General features: G+C 36.5%; 1 protein-coding gene across 14 annotated transcripts in view; it reads right to left on the bottom strand.

Annotated features, from left to right (window-relative positions):
- Nucleotides 1-19,871, bottom strand: part of FUT8 (fucosyltransferase 8) — a 315,633-nt gene that overhangs the window by 248,931 nt on the left and 46,831 nt on the right. For 8 of the 14 annotated variants that reach the window (XM_042252628.1, XM_042252627.1, XM_042252632.1 and 5 more), the window contains exon 2: nucleotides 16,451-16,548. The exons of 1 other annotated variant lie outside the window; for it this stretch is intronic. The gene's annotated coding sequence lies outside the window, so the exon portion shown is untranslated. Of the gene's footprint in view, nucleotides 1-8,737; nucleotides 8,823-16,450; nucleotides 16,549-19,871 lie in introns of all 14 variants that reach the window. 5 more of the 14 variants (XM_042252625.1, XM_042252626.1, XM_060418175.1 and 2 more) reach the window with 2 other exon arrangements.

Raw genomic sequence — 19,871 nt, 5'->3', positions numbered from 1 at the left:
AAGTTCAATTAACAATTTTCCCATTTAAAAAACACTCAGTAATCTAGTGTATAATTTACAATAAAAATTAACTAATGGTTGCTGAGAAGCTGCTAAAGATTGTGCATAAAGAATTAGGTAAGCTCAGAATCATCAGACTCAGCAGAAGTTTCTATAAGTTTCTCTGAGTACTGACTTTCCATTCAAATCACTAGACCCAACTGAGCTCTAAGCACAAATGACAGGACAGAAGAAAAGTCAGAAGACCACAGAAAATCTAATAAGGAATCCTGACACAGAAATCATATTAAACCCATAAATATGAGGAAAGAAAAAATCTAATTTGTAAAATATTAAATTATTTGAATAAAGACAATTTATTAATACAACCTAAGGGTGGGAGTCTAGAATACCAAATTTTATATATCTAGGAGATCCTTTTATCATCCAGTTGAAAATCTTCAACTTTTTAGAACAAAACTGTGGGAATCACTGTGGCACTATAAGTCTGAAAGCACTGCTTTTGGATCATATGAGAAAAAAAATCCATTTTTGTAAAAACTAATTAGCACTGTGGGAGAGAACATGAAATATATAAAATACTCCTTAAAAGAAAGAGAGAGAAACTGAAAGAGAGAGAAACTGAGACTTCTGAAAATCCAGGCAAGGAAATAGCACAGAGAAAAGCTAAACCATGGAAAAGCTAAATGCACATACAGTTCATGACAGCGATAGGTACAATAAACTGTCAGTCTGATCTATCTAATAATACCTTACTCAATGAAAAAACATTATTTTTGAAACACAATGATGCAGAATGAGAGAATATACTACTAACTGCAAAAAGAAAAGCACACATTTTAAAATAAATCGTGGTCACAACTATGTAAAAAAGTCTATATACAGAAAGGTACTGGAAGGTACATACATCCACCTGTAGCTACAATCATGTTACACTAGTAGGATTAAAAGTGATTCTTTTACTTTAAGAAAAAGTTGTCTAAATTTTCTCTAACAGAGAAATTTTTTAATATGAATGGTTTGCAAAAGAAAATAAACTACATTTTATGTATAATTTAAACCAATTTCTTTTTATATCTCAATTTCTACCAAGATATCTAATATGCAAGATGTACATGAAGTTTTTTACCACATCAGAGAAAATTTAAGGATTAACATTACCTTATTCTACTCATAAAAATAATTAGTGGGAAATCTAATTAAATTAAGATACTCAACATAAATAGGTCATCCAACTAATTGGTTCCATAAATACAAAAATATCAGTACAAGATTTTAATAACCACTCTTAGAATCATCAGTATAGTTATCAGAGTGCAAATTGGTATAACTTGACATGACCTTATTCTGAAACAGACTGTAAAATCAGATATTTTTTGTAAGGTACAAAAATGAAACTCTATCAACACAGGAAACAAAGGCTGCTGTTGCCACCAAACCAAATTTGCAGAGTAACAGTAAATGGGCTCAGAACGAACCATCTTACCAATAACGAAAATCAGTCCTAATATTAACTTCCCTCAGGAAAAGTTCTTTACTCATCCTCGCAAATTACAATGCATGATCTCAAAATATGCAAACCTGATTCCAGAAGGAAATCACATTCCAAATGAGTAATACTGCCAAATCAGACAGAGTATTGTACCAAGTCTTTACCATTGTCAAAAAGATTCAAAAATAACCTTCAATCAGGTCCAGCATGTAAAGAACTTGAAATTCATCACACTTGTCCTTATAGCAATAAAAAAGCTGAAGAGAAAAAATGAAAATCAACCACTCTTCTTAAATTAATCAGGGAATTGAAGCCAGAGGGCAAACCTCTACCCTGAAAACTACAGAGACAGGTAGATACAGAAAATCACACTGTGCAAGAAGCAAAGCCTGGGAAGATAAATCTTCAGCTGGAGCCAGTATCAGTAGGAACACTATAAACAGTAAATGACAAACTGCTGGAGACTCAGTGTAGACTAGCTTAGAATGAAAAACCGTGAGAGAGCTCAGTCTTTGAAAGGCCTAACAGTTTCTCGAGTTTTACCTCCAGGAGCCCTACCAGGTTTTCAACTGTGATAATCTGAGAAAAATTTCTTTATTTCAGCAGGGGGAAGGGAGACATAATAATTCTTAAAATATACCCAAAGCTTTCTGTTCTTCTTAAAAAGGACAGTCTGAAAAGAAAATTATTTTAACAGAACCTAGCCTACCAGGAAGTACCTTACCTAACTCCAGCTCCCTCCAGCCTTCAAAGAACAGAAGAGATACACAAATCAGGTTTAAAAAACTGAGACCTAATCACAATACCACAGAACTCCCAACCACCTTACCTCCATATCAGTACAACTCTATACAATAACAGAGCATTATAGGTAAAAGAACTTCAAAGTCTGAGACCCCATTTAAAGATTCTCTACATAACCCAAAGACAAAAGAACAAGCCAAATAAGGACACTGCAAGAAATGTTAGCCTCTGACATCAAATACAGGCTTTCTAGGTAGCTCCGTGGTAAAGAATCCACCTGCCAATATTGGCAGGAGACAAGGGTTGGATTCCTGGTTCAGGAAGATCCCAAGAGGAAATGGAAACCCATTCCAATATTCTTGCCTGGAAAATCTCATGGACAGAGGAGCCTGGCAGTCTACAGTCCATTGGGTTGCAAAGAGTCAGACACAACTGAACACATATGCACGGCATGGCATCCTAGTCAGATAAACATAAAGCCTCACACTAAAGATCTATTTAGATAGACATGAGTTTGAGTGAACTCTGGGAATTGGTGATGGACAGAGAGGCCTGGCATGCTGTGATTCACGGGGTTGCAAAGAGCCGGACACGACTGAGGGACTGAACTGAACTGAAAGATCTATTTACCTCCCCTTTTTTATCTAATATGCCATGTTTGGATAGCAATAACAAATTACAAAGCATTGTAAAGGCAAAAAAAAAAAAAAAAATCTGAAGAAACAAAGCATGCCTCAAAACCAGACTCTAATTTTAGAATTAGCAATGGGTTAAAAAAAGGCTATGGTAAATATGCAAAGGGCTCTAATGGAAAAAGTGAACAACATGTAAGAACAAATGGGTAATAAAAGCAGAACATGGAAACTCTAAGAAAAGATCAATAGGAAATGTTACAAATCAACAACAATGTAACAGAAAACAAAAATGTCTTTAGTAATACACACCAAACCAGATCCAGGAAGCTCAGTGTACACCAAACAGGACAAATACTAAAATACTTACACCTAGGCATATCATATTAAAACTACAGAGAAACAGATGTGTAAATCAACAGAAAAAAGAAGAGACAGAAACAAAGAGAGGAAAAAAAAAAAAAAAAAGCCTTATCTACAAGGAAGTAAAATAAGAATTACATTGAACTTTCTCTTCAGAAACCATGCAAACAAAATGAGTCAAATAAACACCAACCTAGAATTCTGTACCCAACAAAATTATCCTTCAAAAGTGGGGGGAGGGGGGAAACCTTCTCAGACAAAAATTGAGAAAACTGAAAACCTACTGATCTGCCTTGCAAGAAATGTAAAAACAAGTTCTTCAGATAGAAAGAAAATTATATACTGGTAAGAAACATGGATTATATAAAGAAATGATGAGCATAAGAAAAGCAATATATGAAGGCAAAACTAAAACTCTTATTTTTCTTATTCTTAATCTAACAAATAATGTGTTCAAAACCATATATTTTGTGATCACAGCTTATAGAAAACTTGAATGAATGACAGAAATGTGATAAAGGATAGGAGAAAGGAACTGAGAACACTCTAAGGTACTTGTGTATCCATGAAGTAGTGTAGTATTATTTGAAAATGAACTTGAATTACCTAGAAATGTATAAATGTTAACTCTGAGGCAACTATTCAAAAAAGTTTCTTTTAAGATATATAATGATATGCTATAAGAGGATAGAAAATGGAACCATATAAAATGCTCAATTAAAATGAGAGACAGCAGAAACAGAGTGGAAGGCCAAAAAAAAAAAAATTAAAAAGGAAAAAAAAAAAATAGAAACTAAGAACTAGAGCAAGTAATGAAGTAAAGTAAAGTAAAGTCACTCAGTCGTGTCTGACTCTTTGTGACCCCGTGGACTGCAGCCCACCAGGCTCCTCAATCCATGGGATTCTGGAAAACATTTAAAATACGGTAAATACTAATAAGTATATTAATAATTACTTTAAATTTCAGTGATCTACATACACCAATTCAGAGTGACAAGACCCAACTATATGTTGTCTGCAAAAACCCACTTATAAAGGCATAGATTTACTAAAGGAAAAGGGATAAAGTAAGATACACTATGCTAACACTAACCAAAAGAAAACAGAAAGAGCTGACTTCAAAGCAAGGAAGATTTCCAGAATAAGGAGAGACAGTATATAATGATAGAGCATTGATTCTCCAAGAAGATATAACTATCCTTATATACATGCAGCTAACAACAGAACTAAATACTTGAGATAAAAACTAGTAGAACTGCAAAAAGAAATACATAAATTCACTATTATATCTGAAGATTTCAATACCCCACTATCAGTAAATGAACCAACAGGCTGAAAATCATTAAGAATATCACAGAGCTGAACAGCACCATCAATTAACTGGATCTAATGGACATCCATAGAGGCTTCCCAGGTGGCACAGTGGTAAAGAATGCCCCCGCCACTGCAGGAGACACGGAGACGTGGGTTCAATGCCTGGGTTGAGAAGAACCCCTGGAGCAGTAAACTGCAACCTGCTCCAGTATTCTTGCCTGGAAAATTCCATAGACAGAGGAGCCTGGTGGGATATAGTCCATGGTCTTGCAAAGAGTTAGATATAAGTGAACACAGCACACAATTGACATCTATAGACTACTTCATTCAACAACAGCAGAATATACATTCTTCTCAAGCTCAGAGGGAACATTCACCAAGCAGACTATATTCTGGGCTAGGAAATACACCTTAACAAATTTAAAAGAACAGATATCAAATGAAATATGGTCTCAGACCACAATGAAATTAAGCTAGAAATTAGTAACAGTAGACAGCCAGAAAATCCCCAAGTACGTAGATATTAACAACATATACAAATGATACATGAATCAAAGTGTTGAGGATTTTTTAAAAAATTTTTAGCTAAATAAAAATGAAAATAAAGCATAAAAATCTGTGGGATACAGCAAATACCGTACTACATTTTCTCTCTCAGAAAGAAACTTAACACTGGATGCATATATTTAAATTTAAAAAGTAAAGCTGACCACTCAAGTTTCTGCCTTAGGAAACAAGGAAAAGAAAAAAATTAAATTCAAAATAAGCAGCAGAAAATAAATAATAAAAATCAGAGCAGAAATCAGTGAAATTAAAAACAGTAAACAAGAAAATAAACAAAACTAAAAGCTGGTTCTTTGAGAAGATCAATAAAATGAATAAACTGCTAGCCAAGCTTCCTAAGGAGAAAAGGAGTGAAGAAGTCAATTACTAATATCAGACATGAAAGATAGGCCATCACTAGCAATCCTACAGATATTAAAAGGATAATAAAGAAAGATTTGAATAATTCTATGCCCACAAATTTGCTAACTTAGAAGAAATGGACCAATTCCTTGAAAGACACAATCTGCCAATGCAAACTCAAGGAGAAACAGATCATGTGAATAGGCCTATACTGGTCAAAGAAGCTGAAAAAACAACTCATCACTTTCCACTAGTACACTGTAAGTCAATTATACTTCAATAAAAAATATAGAAAATTTTAAAAAAGGAAAATGTGTTCAACATGGTCTTCCTTCCTTGCTTTTTTTCCTGCGGAATTGCAGGAGTAGCTGGGGAGGAGGGGAAAGAAATTTTCTAGATTTTCAAGCATCCAAAAAACAAAAAAATAAATACTACACAGACAGTGAAGACTGTGAATCACAAAAGGAATCAAATACTTCCATAGTCTACATCATGCTTGTTTCAGAAAAGGTTATTTCATTTTCTGAAGTCAGCTGAGAGAGTAGAGCAACAAAACATTTTTCTAACTTTAAATGAATTAACTGACCTGAAGAATGTCTCTATTCTAAATACAATATTCATACTGAAAAATAAAATATAGTAAGTCAGAGAGAATGGAATGGACTAAAATGGGCTAATTCCATGTTTACCCAATATCTTCATTAATGATTTTAACTCAAGCAAACAAAACATAAATAAGGCTATATTCACATGTCAGAATACATCAGATTAGCACTTAAAGCATTCTCTATTTTTTAATTTTGTCACTCCAACAAAACTAATACCAATACAGTATACAGCAGACACTCAACAATTACAGAACTTCAGAACCTGAGAGCTAGAGAGGCCCTCAGAGATACATTCCTATTCTCTTCTTTCAAACCTCTCCTTTTACCCATTGAGAAACTAACAGCTGGAGAAGACCATAACTTTTCCAAGCTATTATAGTTAACAGCAGGACAGAAACTATCTTTTTGCCTTTTCATACTGTTCATGGGGTTCTCAAGGCAAGAATGCTGAAGCAGTTTGCCATTCCCTTCTCCAGTGGACCACATTTTGTCAGAACTCTCCACCATCACCTGATGCGAAGAACTGACTCATTTGAAAAGACCCTGATGCTGGGAAAGATTGAAGGTGGGAGGAGAAGGGGACGACAGAGGATGAGATGGTTGGATGGCATCACAGACTCAATGGACGTGAGTTTGAGGAAGCTCCGGGAGCTGGTGATGGACGGTGAGGCCTGGCGTGCTGCGGTCTATGGGGTCACAAAGAGTCAGACACAAGTAGGCAACCAAACTGACTGACTAACTGGACAGAAACTAGAACCAAAGCATCTTGATTTCCATACTGGTATTCCTTCCACAATATACCATGCTGTTGTTAACAACTCTGATGAGCCTGAGATTTTTAACCTACATGCATGCAAAGCAATGAGACTGTGAGAGTTTTCTGGCTACTGAGAACCAAAAGCATCTAGCCACACACAGACTGAACACAGAACTGAAACCATATACTCTGCAATGCATTTAATACTACCCACCCCTCAAATTTCCACTTGGAACATGTGAATTTGACCTCACTTGGAAACAGGATCTCTGCAGATGTAATCAAGGTAACGTAAGGTCATACTGGATTAGGGTGGGCTCTAATCCAACGACTAGTATCCTTATAAAAAGAAGGCAATTTGGACAGAGATACAGAGGGAAGATCCCCTAGAGGCAACCTATTCCAGTATTCTTGCCTGGAGGATCCCATGGACAGAGGAGCCTGGCAGGCTACAGTCCATAGAGTAACAAAGAGTCACGCACACACAGAGGGAAGACCACCATGTGAAGACAGAGGTAGAAATTAAAGGTACGCTGCCACAAGCCAAGAAACACCAAAGATTGCTTAAAAATACCAGAAGCTCGAAAAGAGGAAAGAATTATTCCCCTAGAGGCTATTCTTTTAAGTGACTAATTAGTCACTAATTATACAGCAATTTGTTATAGCATCCCTAGGAAACTAAAACACCTACACACATACATACACACACCCCTTTCTGTGTACACGAGCCTGGCTTTACTAGTCCAATGTCTTCATTAGCATACTCTACTATTCCAGGATATTCTTGCGGGAACATAACTTGATTGTTCATTACAGAAATTTCACAAAAGACTCATCAAGACTCCAACAGAAAGCATCAACAGTTTTTTAAATACTTGCATTGCTGTTTTGATCAATTCTAAATTGTTGTATTGATATTTGTGATACTTACTCAATATTAATCAAGCTCCATCATCACCACTGCAAGACTCAAATTAAATCAAACTTCAAATTCTAAAATTTTTACCTTGACTTTGCCCTTTTAAGGCATTATCAAATATCTGTCAAGGTGGTATTCTCCTTTACCACAGTAAGCAATAAACTCAACTTTGTTTTATCAATAGGTTGTGTTAGTAATATTCGGTGAGCCAGTATCAGATAATCCTGGCAGAAAATATGATACCCCGGGTCAGAAACAAAGAGAAGTTTACTACTAAAAACAACAGCTGTAGCCAGTGTATCATCTTTTGCACTGGTTCCCCAAGCTCCAATTCCTAAAGGGCAATACAAGGAAAGCCAGGTGATGCTGCACACACAGCGGGTTACATTACAGGAGAAGAAAGCTGAAACCTAGGAACCGTCAATATTTTAAAGGAGTTGCAAGCAAAAATATCCCACCTTTTCCCAAGAGAGATTATCTTGATTATCCTGGACAGTAAGGAAATCTGCCCTCTGTTGTTATGGAAATACTATTTCTATCTTCTCAGGCTGTCTGTGATGCAAATTTCTTTCAAAAGAGGGCCCTCAACAAAAGCTGCCAATGTCTCTGGCTCAGAAGATGCGCTGAAGCATAAGAGATCATAGAGAATCACCTCTCAATAGGTATCTCCCTTGTCCTAAAGGGCTAGAGACTTTAGGAAATCAGGATGAAGTTAGTATAAAGCAATGAGTAGAAAATGTTCCAGGAAGAAAACGTTTAGACAAAAAGGTATACTACCTGTATGACCTAAAACCACTTTGTATGTCTTAAACAGTCTCTCGCAACAAGCCTACTGTATATCAAATACGCAAAAGTAAATAATTATATGTTTGATTCTTACTTTTATTTTAAACTATTACATTTTCAAAAGAGTATACTGAATGAGGGTTTTTGTTTTGTTTGCTAATTTTTTAGGTTTAGTAGTGCTCGTGAAAAAAAAAAAAAAGAAAAACAGGGACTTGCCTGGAGGTTCAGTGGTTAATTCTCTGCACTTCCACGGCAAGGGGCACAGATTCAGTCCCTGGTCAGGACACTGAACATCCTCCTGCTGTGCAGTGCAGCCAAAATTAAAAGAAAAAAATAGAAAACTGTTTACTAGTTCTGAACTTCACCAATTTTACCTGTAAATACGATTATTAAATGAAATCCTCAAGAGCAGAATATAATCCACATTTTAGAGTACTTAGATTTTTAACCCAGAAATCCAAGGTCCAAATTTATCTAAAATTTGTAAAACTTTGGGTCTCATTTAATATTATACATTTTAAATTAATCCACATAAAAATTTTAAGGTTGTTGAAAAATAAAACATAATTTGCTAGATTTTTCTAGCTACATATTTAATATCAGCATATTTTTGCATCTGTTTAAAAATGAAGATCCTATCTCATACCCTTTCAATAGTAACCTGTTTTAACTTAAAATCAGTTGAAAGAGAAATTAAAACTGAGTTTTGCAAATAAATAATTTTAAATTGAGCAATTTAACTTTATTTCAACTCTAAGATCAAGCAATGATCCCTGGAGGAAGAGAGGCAATATGGTGAGTAAAATGAGCACTACATAACGTGTCTCCATATAGCTGTGTGACTAAATCATATCACCTCACCTCTCCAGGTCTCCACTTTCCTATTTACAAAAAAAAAAAAAAACAAACAAACAAGTATTAGACTAAATGTTCCTTAAGGTCCATGTCACTTAACAGTTCTACAAGTATAGTTTTCACAGTTCTGATTGATTCTATTTTCTCATGATTTCAGAAAATTAACTTTCTACTTCTTGCCCTGACAAGCTTGAAGAATCCACAGATGCAATGGGGCTCTAATGAACTCAAAGAAGTCCACTAATGGGTGGGACTAAGTCATTCATTCAGCAAGTAGTAATACTTGCAGTAGAAATAATTCTTTTAGAAAATACCAAAATCTAAAATGACCCTCATCATCAAGAAGTTCAATCATCTACTTGAGAATGTAGGTACATGAAATTCCAACAGACTTCAGGAACTATATAATATTTACCTTAAAATTTCATGACATGCTCTTCAGCAAATGGAATCAGTATTCTTACAAACTCAGCGTCTGCCTACAATGCGGGAGACCTAGGTTCTAGCCCTGGGTCGGGAAGTTCCCCTGGAGAAGGAAATGGCAATCCACTCCAGTATTCTTGCCTGGAAAATCCCATAGACGGAGGAGCCCAGTAGGCTACAGACCATGGGGTCGCAAAGAGTCGGACACGACTGAGCGACTTCACTTCACTTCACAAACTAGTAATTCATCTCTTTTTCTAATATTTGGCTTTCAGTAATGTTTCAGAAACACTGGAAAAGACCCTGATGCTGGGAAAGATAGAAGGCAGGAGGAGAAGGGGACAACAGAGGACAAGATGATCGGATGGCATCACCGACTCAATGGACATGAGTTTGAGCAAGATCTGGGAGATAGTGATGGACTGGGAAGCCTGGCGTGCTGTTGTCCATGTGGTCGCAAAGAGTCAGACACGACTGAGCAACTGAACAACAACAAATGTTTTTCATGTTTATTATAAAGTTATGCCAGATAACTAATAGAATTAATAAGACACTCACAAAAGAGCTCAAATTCTGAAGAACTTCTGAGCATAGTGTCATCTTTGACTCTGTGCTGAATCTGCCCAATGAACAAACATTCTCTCAGGAACATCTTTAAAATGCTCTGTCTCTGCCTAAAATGTTTTATCTATTTCTGAAACGTTCCCTGAGAACATAATATAGCATACCACTTATCTAACAGAGACTATGAAAGTTATATAATTTATCTAAAGACATGCAGAAACATGAGAACAGGTCAAAGTTGCACTGACTCTTTTTAGTGTTCAGGCTTTGGAGGTGAAATTGAAACCAACATTTTCTGAATCTAAGCATGACATTTTGCTCAAAATATTTTTATTTCTATAGCACATAATGAACTAGATATTCCTTGTAAATATTTAAATAGCTTTTTGATACCACTAAATAAGCTAATCTTTCATATTACTAATTTAATTTCCCCAAGGCAGAATGACAGTTTCCATCATTTTCATCCCAAATATTCACTCAAGAAAGTTTAAATTGACTTTTCATGCCCAACCTTTGTCCTTTTTACATACATTTTTAAGACAGAAGAATTCTTATAAATACTTGACTTTTCTAAACAGGTAACTCCTGGAGCTCCCTATATGAGGGTTAACTACATAAAAAGTTGTACCTTTCTGATCTGCCACTATACTGAGGAAAGCTACCTAATTTTTCCATAATAAGGATAACACATAAGTTCCAATATACCCCCATCTTATAATTTTCATCACCTCTCTTTCTATACTCAAATGATCATTAAAAAAAAAGATCATAAATTGCAAGTCTCTTCCCATACCCATAAGATCTGTTAATTTTTTTCTAGTTAATTTTTAATGACATTTTAAAAAATCAATGCAATCCCAACCCAAAAAGGCAACAGTTAAATCATTGGGATCTCTTTAAAAACAAGTAACATTATTTTAATAAAGAATATATAATCACATTTTTATTTCAAACTGTATGACTCCACAGTAAATATATTATATACCATGACAAGTGGAATTTATTCCTAAAACTAAGGAGAGCATAGCATACAAAAATTTATGTCATACGCCACATCAACAAAATGAAGGAAAAACTCACATGATCATCTCAACTAACACAGAAAAAGTGTTTTACAAAATTCAACATCCTTTCATGATAAAAAAAACACTCAAAAAAAAAAAAAAACACTCAAATAGGAATAGAAGGAAACTACCTCAACATAATAAAGCCATATATGAAAAGCTCACAGCAAACAACATACTCAATGGTGAAAGACTAAAAGCTTTTCCTGTAAGATCAGGAACAAGGTAAGAATGCTCACTTTCATCACTTCTATTGGCTACAGCACTGAAAGCTCAAGTGAGAGCAATTACGAAAAAGAATACAAGGCATTCAAACTGAAAAGGATAAAATAAAATTATCTCTGCTTGCAGATAATGTGGTCTTCTATGTAGAAAACCCTACAGACTCCACCAAAACAACTGTTAGAAGTAATAAATGAATTCAGCAAAAAAAAGATACAAAGACTAAAGTCAGTTGCATTTCTATACCCAAACAATGAACAAACTGAAAAGAAAATTACAAAAATAACTTAATTGACAACAGCATAAAAAAGAACAAAATACTTAGGAAATAACTTAACCAAGGAGGTGAAAGGCTTGTACAATGAAAACTATAAAACATTGCTGAAAGAAATTAAAGAAGACATAAATAAATGGAAACAAATCTCATGTTAATATTCTAAAAGACTTAATATTGCTAAAATGTCAATACTACCCAAAACAATCTTGCAACGCTTATCAAAATCCTAAAGAATTTTGCACAAGAGAGAAAAAAGTATCCTAAAATTCAAAAAGACTCTCAAGGGACCAAAGAACAGAAAAACTAGAGGATTCACCCTTCCTGACTTCAAAATTTCACTGGAATGCTACAGTAATCAAGGCAATGCAGCACTGTCATAAAGACAGACACACAGACTAGTGAAAGGGAGCGTAGACATAAACTCGCACATACATGCTCGAATGATTTTTCATAAGGGTGTTAAGACCACTCAATGGGGCAAAAGTAAGTCTTTTAAACAAATGAGTGCTGGGGAAACTGGTCCACACACCTAATAACATATACGAAAATTAACTGAAAATGGATCAAGAACCTAAACGTAAGACTTAAATAATAAAACTCTTAGAAGAAACAAAGCACTAGAGCATCAGGACATTGAATTTCACAATGATTTCTTGGACAGGTGGACACCAAAGGCACATGTAAAAGAGAAATTAAACAAATTTGACTTCATGAAAATTAAAAATTTTGTGCACAAGATACTACTCATAGAATAAAAAGGAAATCCACAGAATAGGATAAAATACCTGCAAATCCTATATCTGATAAGAAATTGATGCAGAGTTCCAAAGAATAGCAAGAAGAGATAAGAAAGCCTTCTTCAGTGATCAATGCAAAAAAATAGAGGAAAAGAACAGAATGGGAAAGACTAGAGATCTCTTCAAGAAAATTAGAGATACCAAGGGAACATTTCATGCAAAGATGGGCTCGATAAAGGACAGAAATAGTATGGACCTAACAGAAGCAGACGATATTAAGAAGAGATGGCAAGAATACACAGAAGAACTATACAAAAAAGATCTTCACGACCCGGATAATCACAATGGTGTGATCACTCACCTAGAGCCAGACATCCTGGAATGTGAAGTCAAGTGGGCCTTAGAAAGCATCACTACGAACAAAGCTAGTGGAAGTGATGGAATTCCAGTTGAGCTGTTTCAAATCCTGAAAGATGATGCTGTGAAAGTGCTGCACTCAACATGCCAGCAAATTTGGAAAACTCAGCAGTGGCCACAGGACTGGAAAAGGTCAGTTTTCATTCCAATCCCAAAGAAAGGCAATGCCAAAGAATGCTCAAACTACCACACAATTAATGCTCAAAATTCTCCAAGCCAGGCTTCAGCAATTCGTGAACCGTGAACTTCCAGATGTTCAAGCTGGTTTTAGAAAAGGCAGAGGAACCAGAGATCAAATTGCCAACATCCGCTGGATCATGGAAAAAGCAAGAGAGTTCCAGAAAAACATCTATTTCTGCTTTATTGACTATGCCAAAGCCTTTGACTGTGTGGATCACAATAAACTGTGGAAAATTCTTAAAGAGATGGGAATACCAGACCACCTGACCTGCCTCTTGAGAAATCTGTATGCAGGTCAGGAAGCAACAGTTAGAACTAGACGTGGAACAACAGACTGGTTCCAAATTGGGAAAGGAGCATGTCAAGGCTGTATATTGTCACCCTGCTTCTTTAACTTCTATGCAGAGTACATCATGAGAAAAGCTGGACTGGAAGAAGCACAAGCTGGAATCAAGATTGCCGGGAGAAATATCAATAACCTCAGATATGCAGATGACACCACCCTATGGCAGAAAGTGAAGAGGAACTACAAAGCCTCTTGATGACAAGTGAAAGAGGAGAGTGAAAAAGTTGGCTTAAAGCTCAACATTCAGAAAATGAAGATCATGGCATCCGGTCCCATCACTTCATGGCAAATAGATGGGGAAACAGTGTCAGACTTTATTTGAAGGGGGGCGGGGGGGGGGGGTCCAAAATCACTGCAGATGGTGACTGCAGCCATGAAATTAAAAGACGCTTACTCCTTGGAAGAAAAGTTATGACCAACCTAGATAGCATATTCAAAAGCAGAGACATTACTTTGCCGACTAAGGTCAGTCTAGTCAAGGCTATGGTTTTTCCAGTAGTCATGTATGGATGTGAGAGTTGGACTGTGATGAAAGCTAAGCTCCAAAGAATTGATGCGTTTGAACTGTGCTGTTGGAGAAGACTCTTGACAGTCCCTTGGACTGCAAGGAGATCCAACCAGTCCATTCTGAAGGAGATCAGCCCTGGGTGTTCTTTTGAAGGAATGATGCTAAAGCTGAAACTCCAGTACTTTGGCCACCTCATGTGAAGAGTTGACTCGTTGGAAAAGACTTTGATGCTGGGAGGGACTGGGGGCAGGAGAAGGGGACGACAGAGGATGAGATGGCCAGATGGCATCACTGACTCGATGGACGTGAGTCTGGGTGAACTCTGGGAGTTGGTGATGGACAGGGAGGCCTGGCGTGCTGCGATTCATGGGGTTGCAAAGAATCGGACACGACTGAGCGACTGAACTAAACTGAACTCTAGAACTCAACAACAAACCAGCATGACTCAAAATTGAGAAAAGGACTTGAAACGACATTTCTCTAAAAATATATAAATTACCAACATGAAATGACATGAAAAGATGCTCAATGTCAGCAATCATTATGGCAACGCAAATGAAAACTTAAGTACAATACCACCTCATAACCATTAAGATGGTTACTTTTAAAAAAAGAAAGAAAATAATAAGCACTGGCAAGGATGTGAAGAAACTGGAAGACTTGTGCACTACTGGTGGAACTATAAAATGGTGTAGCTCCTGTGGAAAACAGTATGGTGGTTTCTCAAAAAAGTAAAAATAGAATTATCTTATGATCTAGCAATTTTGCTTCTGAGTATATACACAAAAAGAAATAAAAGCAGGGCCTTGAAGAGATCACTGTACACCCATGTTCATAGCCACACTATTCACAGTAGCTAAAACATGGAAGCAACTCAACTATATTCATCAACTGATGAGTAGATAAGCAAAATGTGATATATACACACAATGAAATACTATTAAAACTTAAAAAGGGATGAAAAATCTGCAATATGCTACAAATGGATGCACCTTGAGCACATTACACTAAGTGAAATGAGTCAGTCATAGAAAGAAACTCACTGTATAATTCCACTCATATAAAGTACTTAGAGTGGCCAAAATCATAAAGATGAAAGCATCGTGCTGGTTGCCAGGGACTGGGGGAGCAGAGAATAGAGAGCTATTGTTTAATGGGTATAGAGTTTCAGTTTTACAAGATGAAAAGTTATGAGGATGGATGGTGGTGACGGCTACATAACAATGTGAATATACTTAACACCACTGAGCTGTAGATTTTAAAATGGTTAAGGTAAATTTTATGTGCATTTTATCACAGGATTAAAAAAGAAGAAAGCGCAACTGCAATAATCACCAAAAACTAGAAACTCCCCACATGTCCATCATATGGTGAATGGATAAACTAACTGTATATGTATATAGATAGATAGATAGATAGATAGTATTAGTCGCTCATCATGTCTGACTCTTTGCCACCCCATGGACCCCAGGCTCCTATGTCCACAGAATTCTCCAGGCAAGAATACTGGAGTGGAAACCCATTCCGCTCTTCAGGGGACCTTCCGTACTCAGGGACTAAAACCGGGTCTCCAACCCTGCAGGAGGATTCTTTACTGTCAGAGCCACCAGGGAACTAACTGCAGTATATCCATACAATAGGACACTACTCAGCGACAAAGAGGAATGAACTACTGGTTCACACAACATGGATAAATCCAAATGCATTATGCTAAATGAAAGAAGCTAGATTTTTAAAGTTACACATTAAATGATTTCACTTAAATGGTATACTGGAAAAAGTAAACTACAGGGACAAAAAAACAGATCTGTAGTTGCTAGAGATTGAGATGGAGAGAGGGGTTGACTACAAAAAGGCAACAAGAGTGAATTTAGAAGATTATGGTAATGAACATATATTTGTCAAAATTAACAGACTTAACAAAAAATTAAAAAATAAAAATGTGAATGTATAACTGAAATATGAATGAGAATGAAATCTTTCAAAATAAGCTACTAAAAGTTTCAAACTATTTTAAGATGAGTAGTTTATTTTCAGCACTAAAGATGCCACATGATGAAAAGGTACAGTGTACAATATTCACCCACAACTTACCTAGCACCTTAAAGTAAAAAACTATAAAATAGGAAATAAAACATTTTTCATTTTATGCACTGCAAATTGTACATAATAGGTAGCGTGGTAGGTACATAATTCAGTAAGAGTTTAAACTGACTTGGCCTTTCTACTTCACTGGTGTATACATATGTAACTTAAAATACAAAATTATCCATTTCTAAAAAATATTAACATATAATTGGAAAAGAGAAGTACTGTCCACAAAATCTACTAACCTGAATTTGTTCAGTTAATCAATAACTGCAATAGAACTCTTTATCAAAACTGGAAACACCATCAGGGTCATTGGTGCTCTCTTAGAAAAAGCAGCAACCTGGAACAAAAAATATACATATATAATATGAACCTCAGTCAAACTTCAGTTACCATTATGTGCTTTCTAAAGTCCCCTTTTTTTCCCTTATGTAGCTTTTATATACTTTTCTAAAGTTCCCTTTTATATACTTTTCTAAAGTCCCCTTTTTTCCCCTTATGTAGCTACTCATAACGTGTAAAAATTTTGCATATTCACTTATTCTTCAGGCCACACCTTTCAATATGCCTCAGATACGCAGATGACACCACCCTTATGGCAGAAAGTGAAAAGGAACTAAAGAGTCTCTTGATGAAGGTGAAAGAGAAGAGTGAAAAAGCTGGCTTAAAACTCAACATTCAAAAAACTAAGCTCATGGCATCTGGTTCCATCAGTTCATGGCAAATAAATGGGGAAACAATAGAAGCAGAGACAGACTTTATTTTCTTGGCCTCCGAAATCACTGTGGACGGTGATTGCAGCTGTGAAATTAAAAGATGCTTGCTCCTTAGAAAAAAAAAGTATGACAAACCTAGACAGCGTATTAAAAAGCAGAGTGATTACTTTCCTGACTAAAGTCCATATAGTCAAAGCTATGGTTTTTCCAGTAGTCACATATGGGTGTAAGAGTTGGACCATAAAGAAGGCTGAGCACCAAAGAATTGATGCTTTTGAACTGTGATGTTGGAGAAGACTCTTGAGAGTCCCTTGGACTGCAAGGAGATCAAACCGGTCAATCCTAAAGGTAATCAACCCTGAAGATTCATTGGAAGGACTGATGCTGAAGCTGAAGCTCCAATACCCTGGCCATCTGATGCAAAGAGCCAACTCACTGGAAAAGACCCTGAGGCTGGCAAAGATTGAAGGCAGGAGGAGAAAGGGACAGCAGAGCATGAAATGGTTCAGATGGCATCACCAACTCAATGGACAGGAGTCTGAGCAAACTCCAGGAGAAGGTAAAGGACGGGGAAACCTGGTGTGCTGCAGTCCATGGGGTCGCAGTTGGACATGACTGAGCGACTGAACAATACCAACAATGCCTCTCAAATCCCACTAAGAAACAGCCTTTCATTTTGCAAATTATATTCAAACATAGTAACACTCAGTGTCTTAATTTGCTTCATAGTTCATCTTAAAATAAATCTGCACCTATAAAACTACTTTGTGAACACAAAATTCTTAATTTTGTCTACATCTTAACACAAGGTCAATCAGAAACATCTCTTTCCAGATCAAAGTTTGAAATCATCTACATCCCTATACCTCAATTAGCTCTACAATCTCATTTCTGACTATATTCCACACAAACTTTGATTCAAGTCAATTTAATTTGCTTGTTTTCCACAGAACAATTCTGTCATTCTCAGCTGTCACCAGGCAACACAGCATTCCTTCTTTTTAAAAGAAGGATTTTTCCTCCCTTATCCTCTTTGTTAATCAATGCATATTCATCAACTTTCTCAAACTGCAGCTCCTCATTCCTGCCTGAGAGCAGATAAAATCATTCTGTACTCCATTCATCTCTGCAAGAATATTTTGTTTCCTTTGATATGTGCCATCCCATATAGTCTTCTGGTTAGCAACACTATCGCCTACTTCTTTCGTCACCTATTCTCCATCATCTAGTAACATGTTTGACACACAGCACTATGATTGACCGACAAGTGAAATGGTCTTAATGAAGATTCACACATCATATGCTGTTCACTGAGTGTGTACATATGTGCAGCTCACCAAGTAGAAAAACCCAAGAATAACATAAAGACACAAAACACTCCATGGAAACATGTCTTTCTGCCAGTTAATTTACTGTCGTTACAACATGAGATTATTTTCAAATTGTCAGATGTAGTCTTTCTCCAATGACAGCAAAGCATATTGAAACCAATTTCTGATGATTAGAAATAATACAGAAGAATCATTACCAGTTCCATCTCCCCAAAAGTAATCCAACTATGTCCATTCTAAGTTCCAATAGTCAAAAATTTATTCTGAGACACAAGAGCCTATAAAAACATTTAATAAATAATTCTAAACCAAAAGCAAGCACATTTGTATATTGTCTTAAGGTAAAAAAATCTGTCAGCAATGCAGGAAACCCGGGTCCAATCCCTGGGTCAGGAATATGCCCTGGAGAAGAAAATGGAAACCCACTCCAGTATTCTTGCCTGGGAAATCCCATGGACAGATGAGCCTGCCAGGGTACATTCCATGGAGTCCAAAGACTCAGATACAACTGAGCGACTAACACTTTACAATTTACATTATCTTTTCTGAAAATTCTCATTGAAAAGGACAAACCACTCCCAAGTCAACTACCCCCAGGGCCCATAAACTGACAATTCTTAAATGGCCGTTAACTACAAAATCACTCAAGGCTCATCGTGATTCCTTCACAAAACTTCACCAACCTCCCACAATAATTCAGTATTATGGGATTTATACTTCATCATGAAGTAACTGGTACCAGACTTCTCTTTAGTCAGTAAACAACTGCAAAACTAGGCAAAATAGATGACAGGACAGTTTCCAGACACTGGACAACAATTAGTGTAGATCTGTATTCTCTGAGAGATGAAAACAAGCTAGATAAGCCTACATACACCTTGACTTTCTGCTAAGAGACATGTTACAGACACTACTGCAGGCAGGGAGATCCAAAGTAGAGCACAGCAGGGCCACCAACATGAAAAGACAAACATCAGAGCTCAGAAGGGACATATGGCAATTATTACTGGAATACTATACCAGAGAGGAGGGAGTAATGAAGAAAAAAGTCTCAGACATCTTCTCTTGAGTCTTTGGCTTCATGCTAATTTGCACATACTTAGGATTAAAACTCCTGGTGGGCTACAATCTATAGGGTCGCAAAAAGTCAGACACGACTGAAGTGACTTAGCATGCACCCACACAGGGTAAAACTCCATATGGCAAAGGTGAGGGGGGTAGGGAATCTACTGGGGAACTAAGAAAAATGACCAGTTCATTCAGAGCTAGGGACATGTGAGTTGTACCTAACCAGAGGAGAGCAACCTTGCATACTCTGGACAATAAGCAGAGGCCTCAGCAGGGCTGAATTAGTCCCAGAATAAAGATTAATTGATGATGATGCCAGCAGAGCTTAAAAACAAACCCTGAAGGAACAACCTGATCCTCAACTTAACATCTGTAAACAGATGGTGAGCTAAATGGAAAACCTCATAATTCACAGGGCATCAGGTAAAGTATTCAGAAAGGTTCTGCCTCAGGAATAGAGCAGAATTATACTAAATGGTCCAAATAGGAATACCTTAAAGGATTAAATACTTCCCAAGTAACTTAAATACATTCTAGGAAAAGCTTCA

Source organism: Ovis aries, chromosome 7 (assembly GCF_016772045.2).
Source record: "Ovis aries strain OAR_USU_Benz2616 breed Rambouillet chromosome 7, ARS-UI_Ramb_v3.0, whole genome shotgun sequence".
Taxonomy (NCBI): domain Eukaryota; kingdom Metazoa; phylum Chordata; class Mammalia; order Artiodactyla; family Bovidae; genus Ovis; species Ovis aries.
This window is presented reverse-complemented; position numbering and strand designations above follow the sequence as displayed.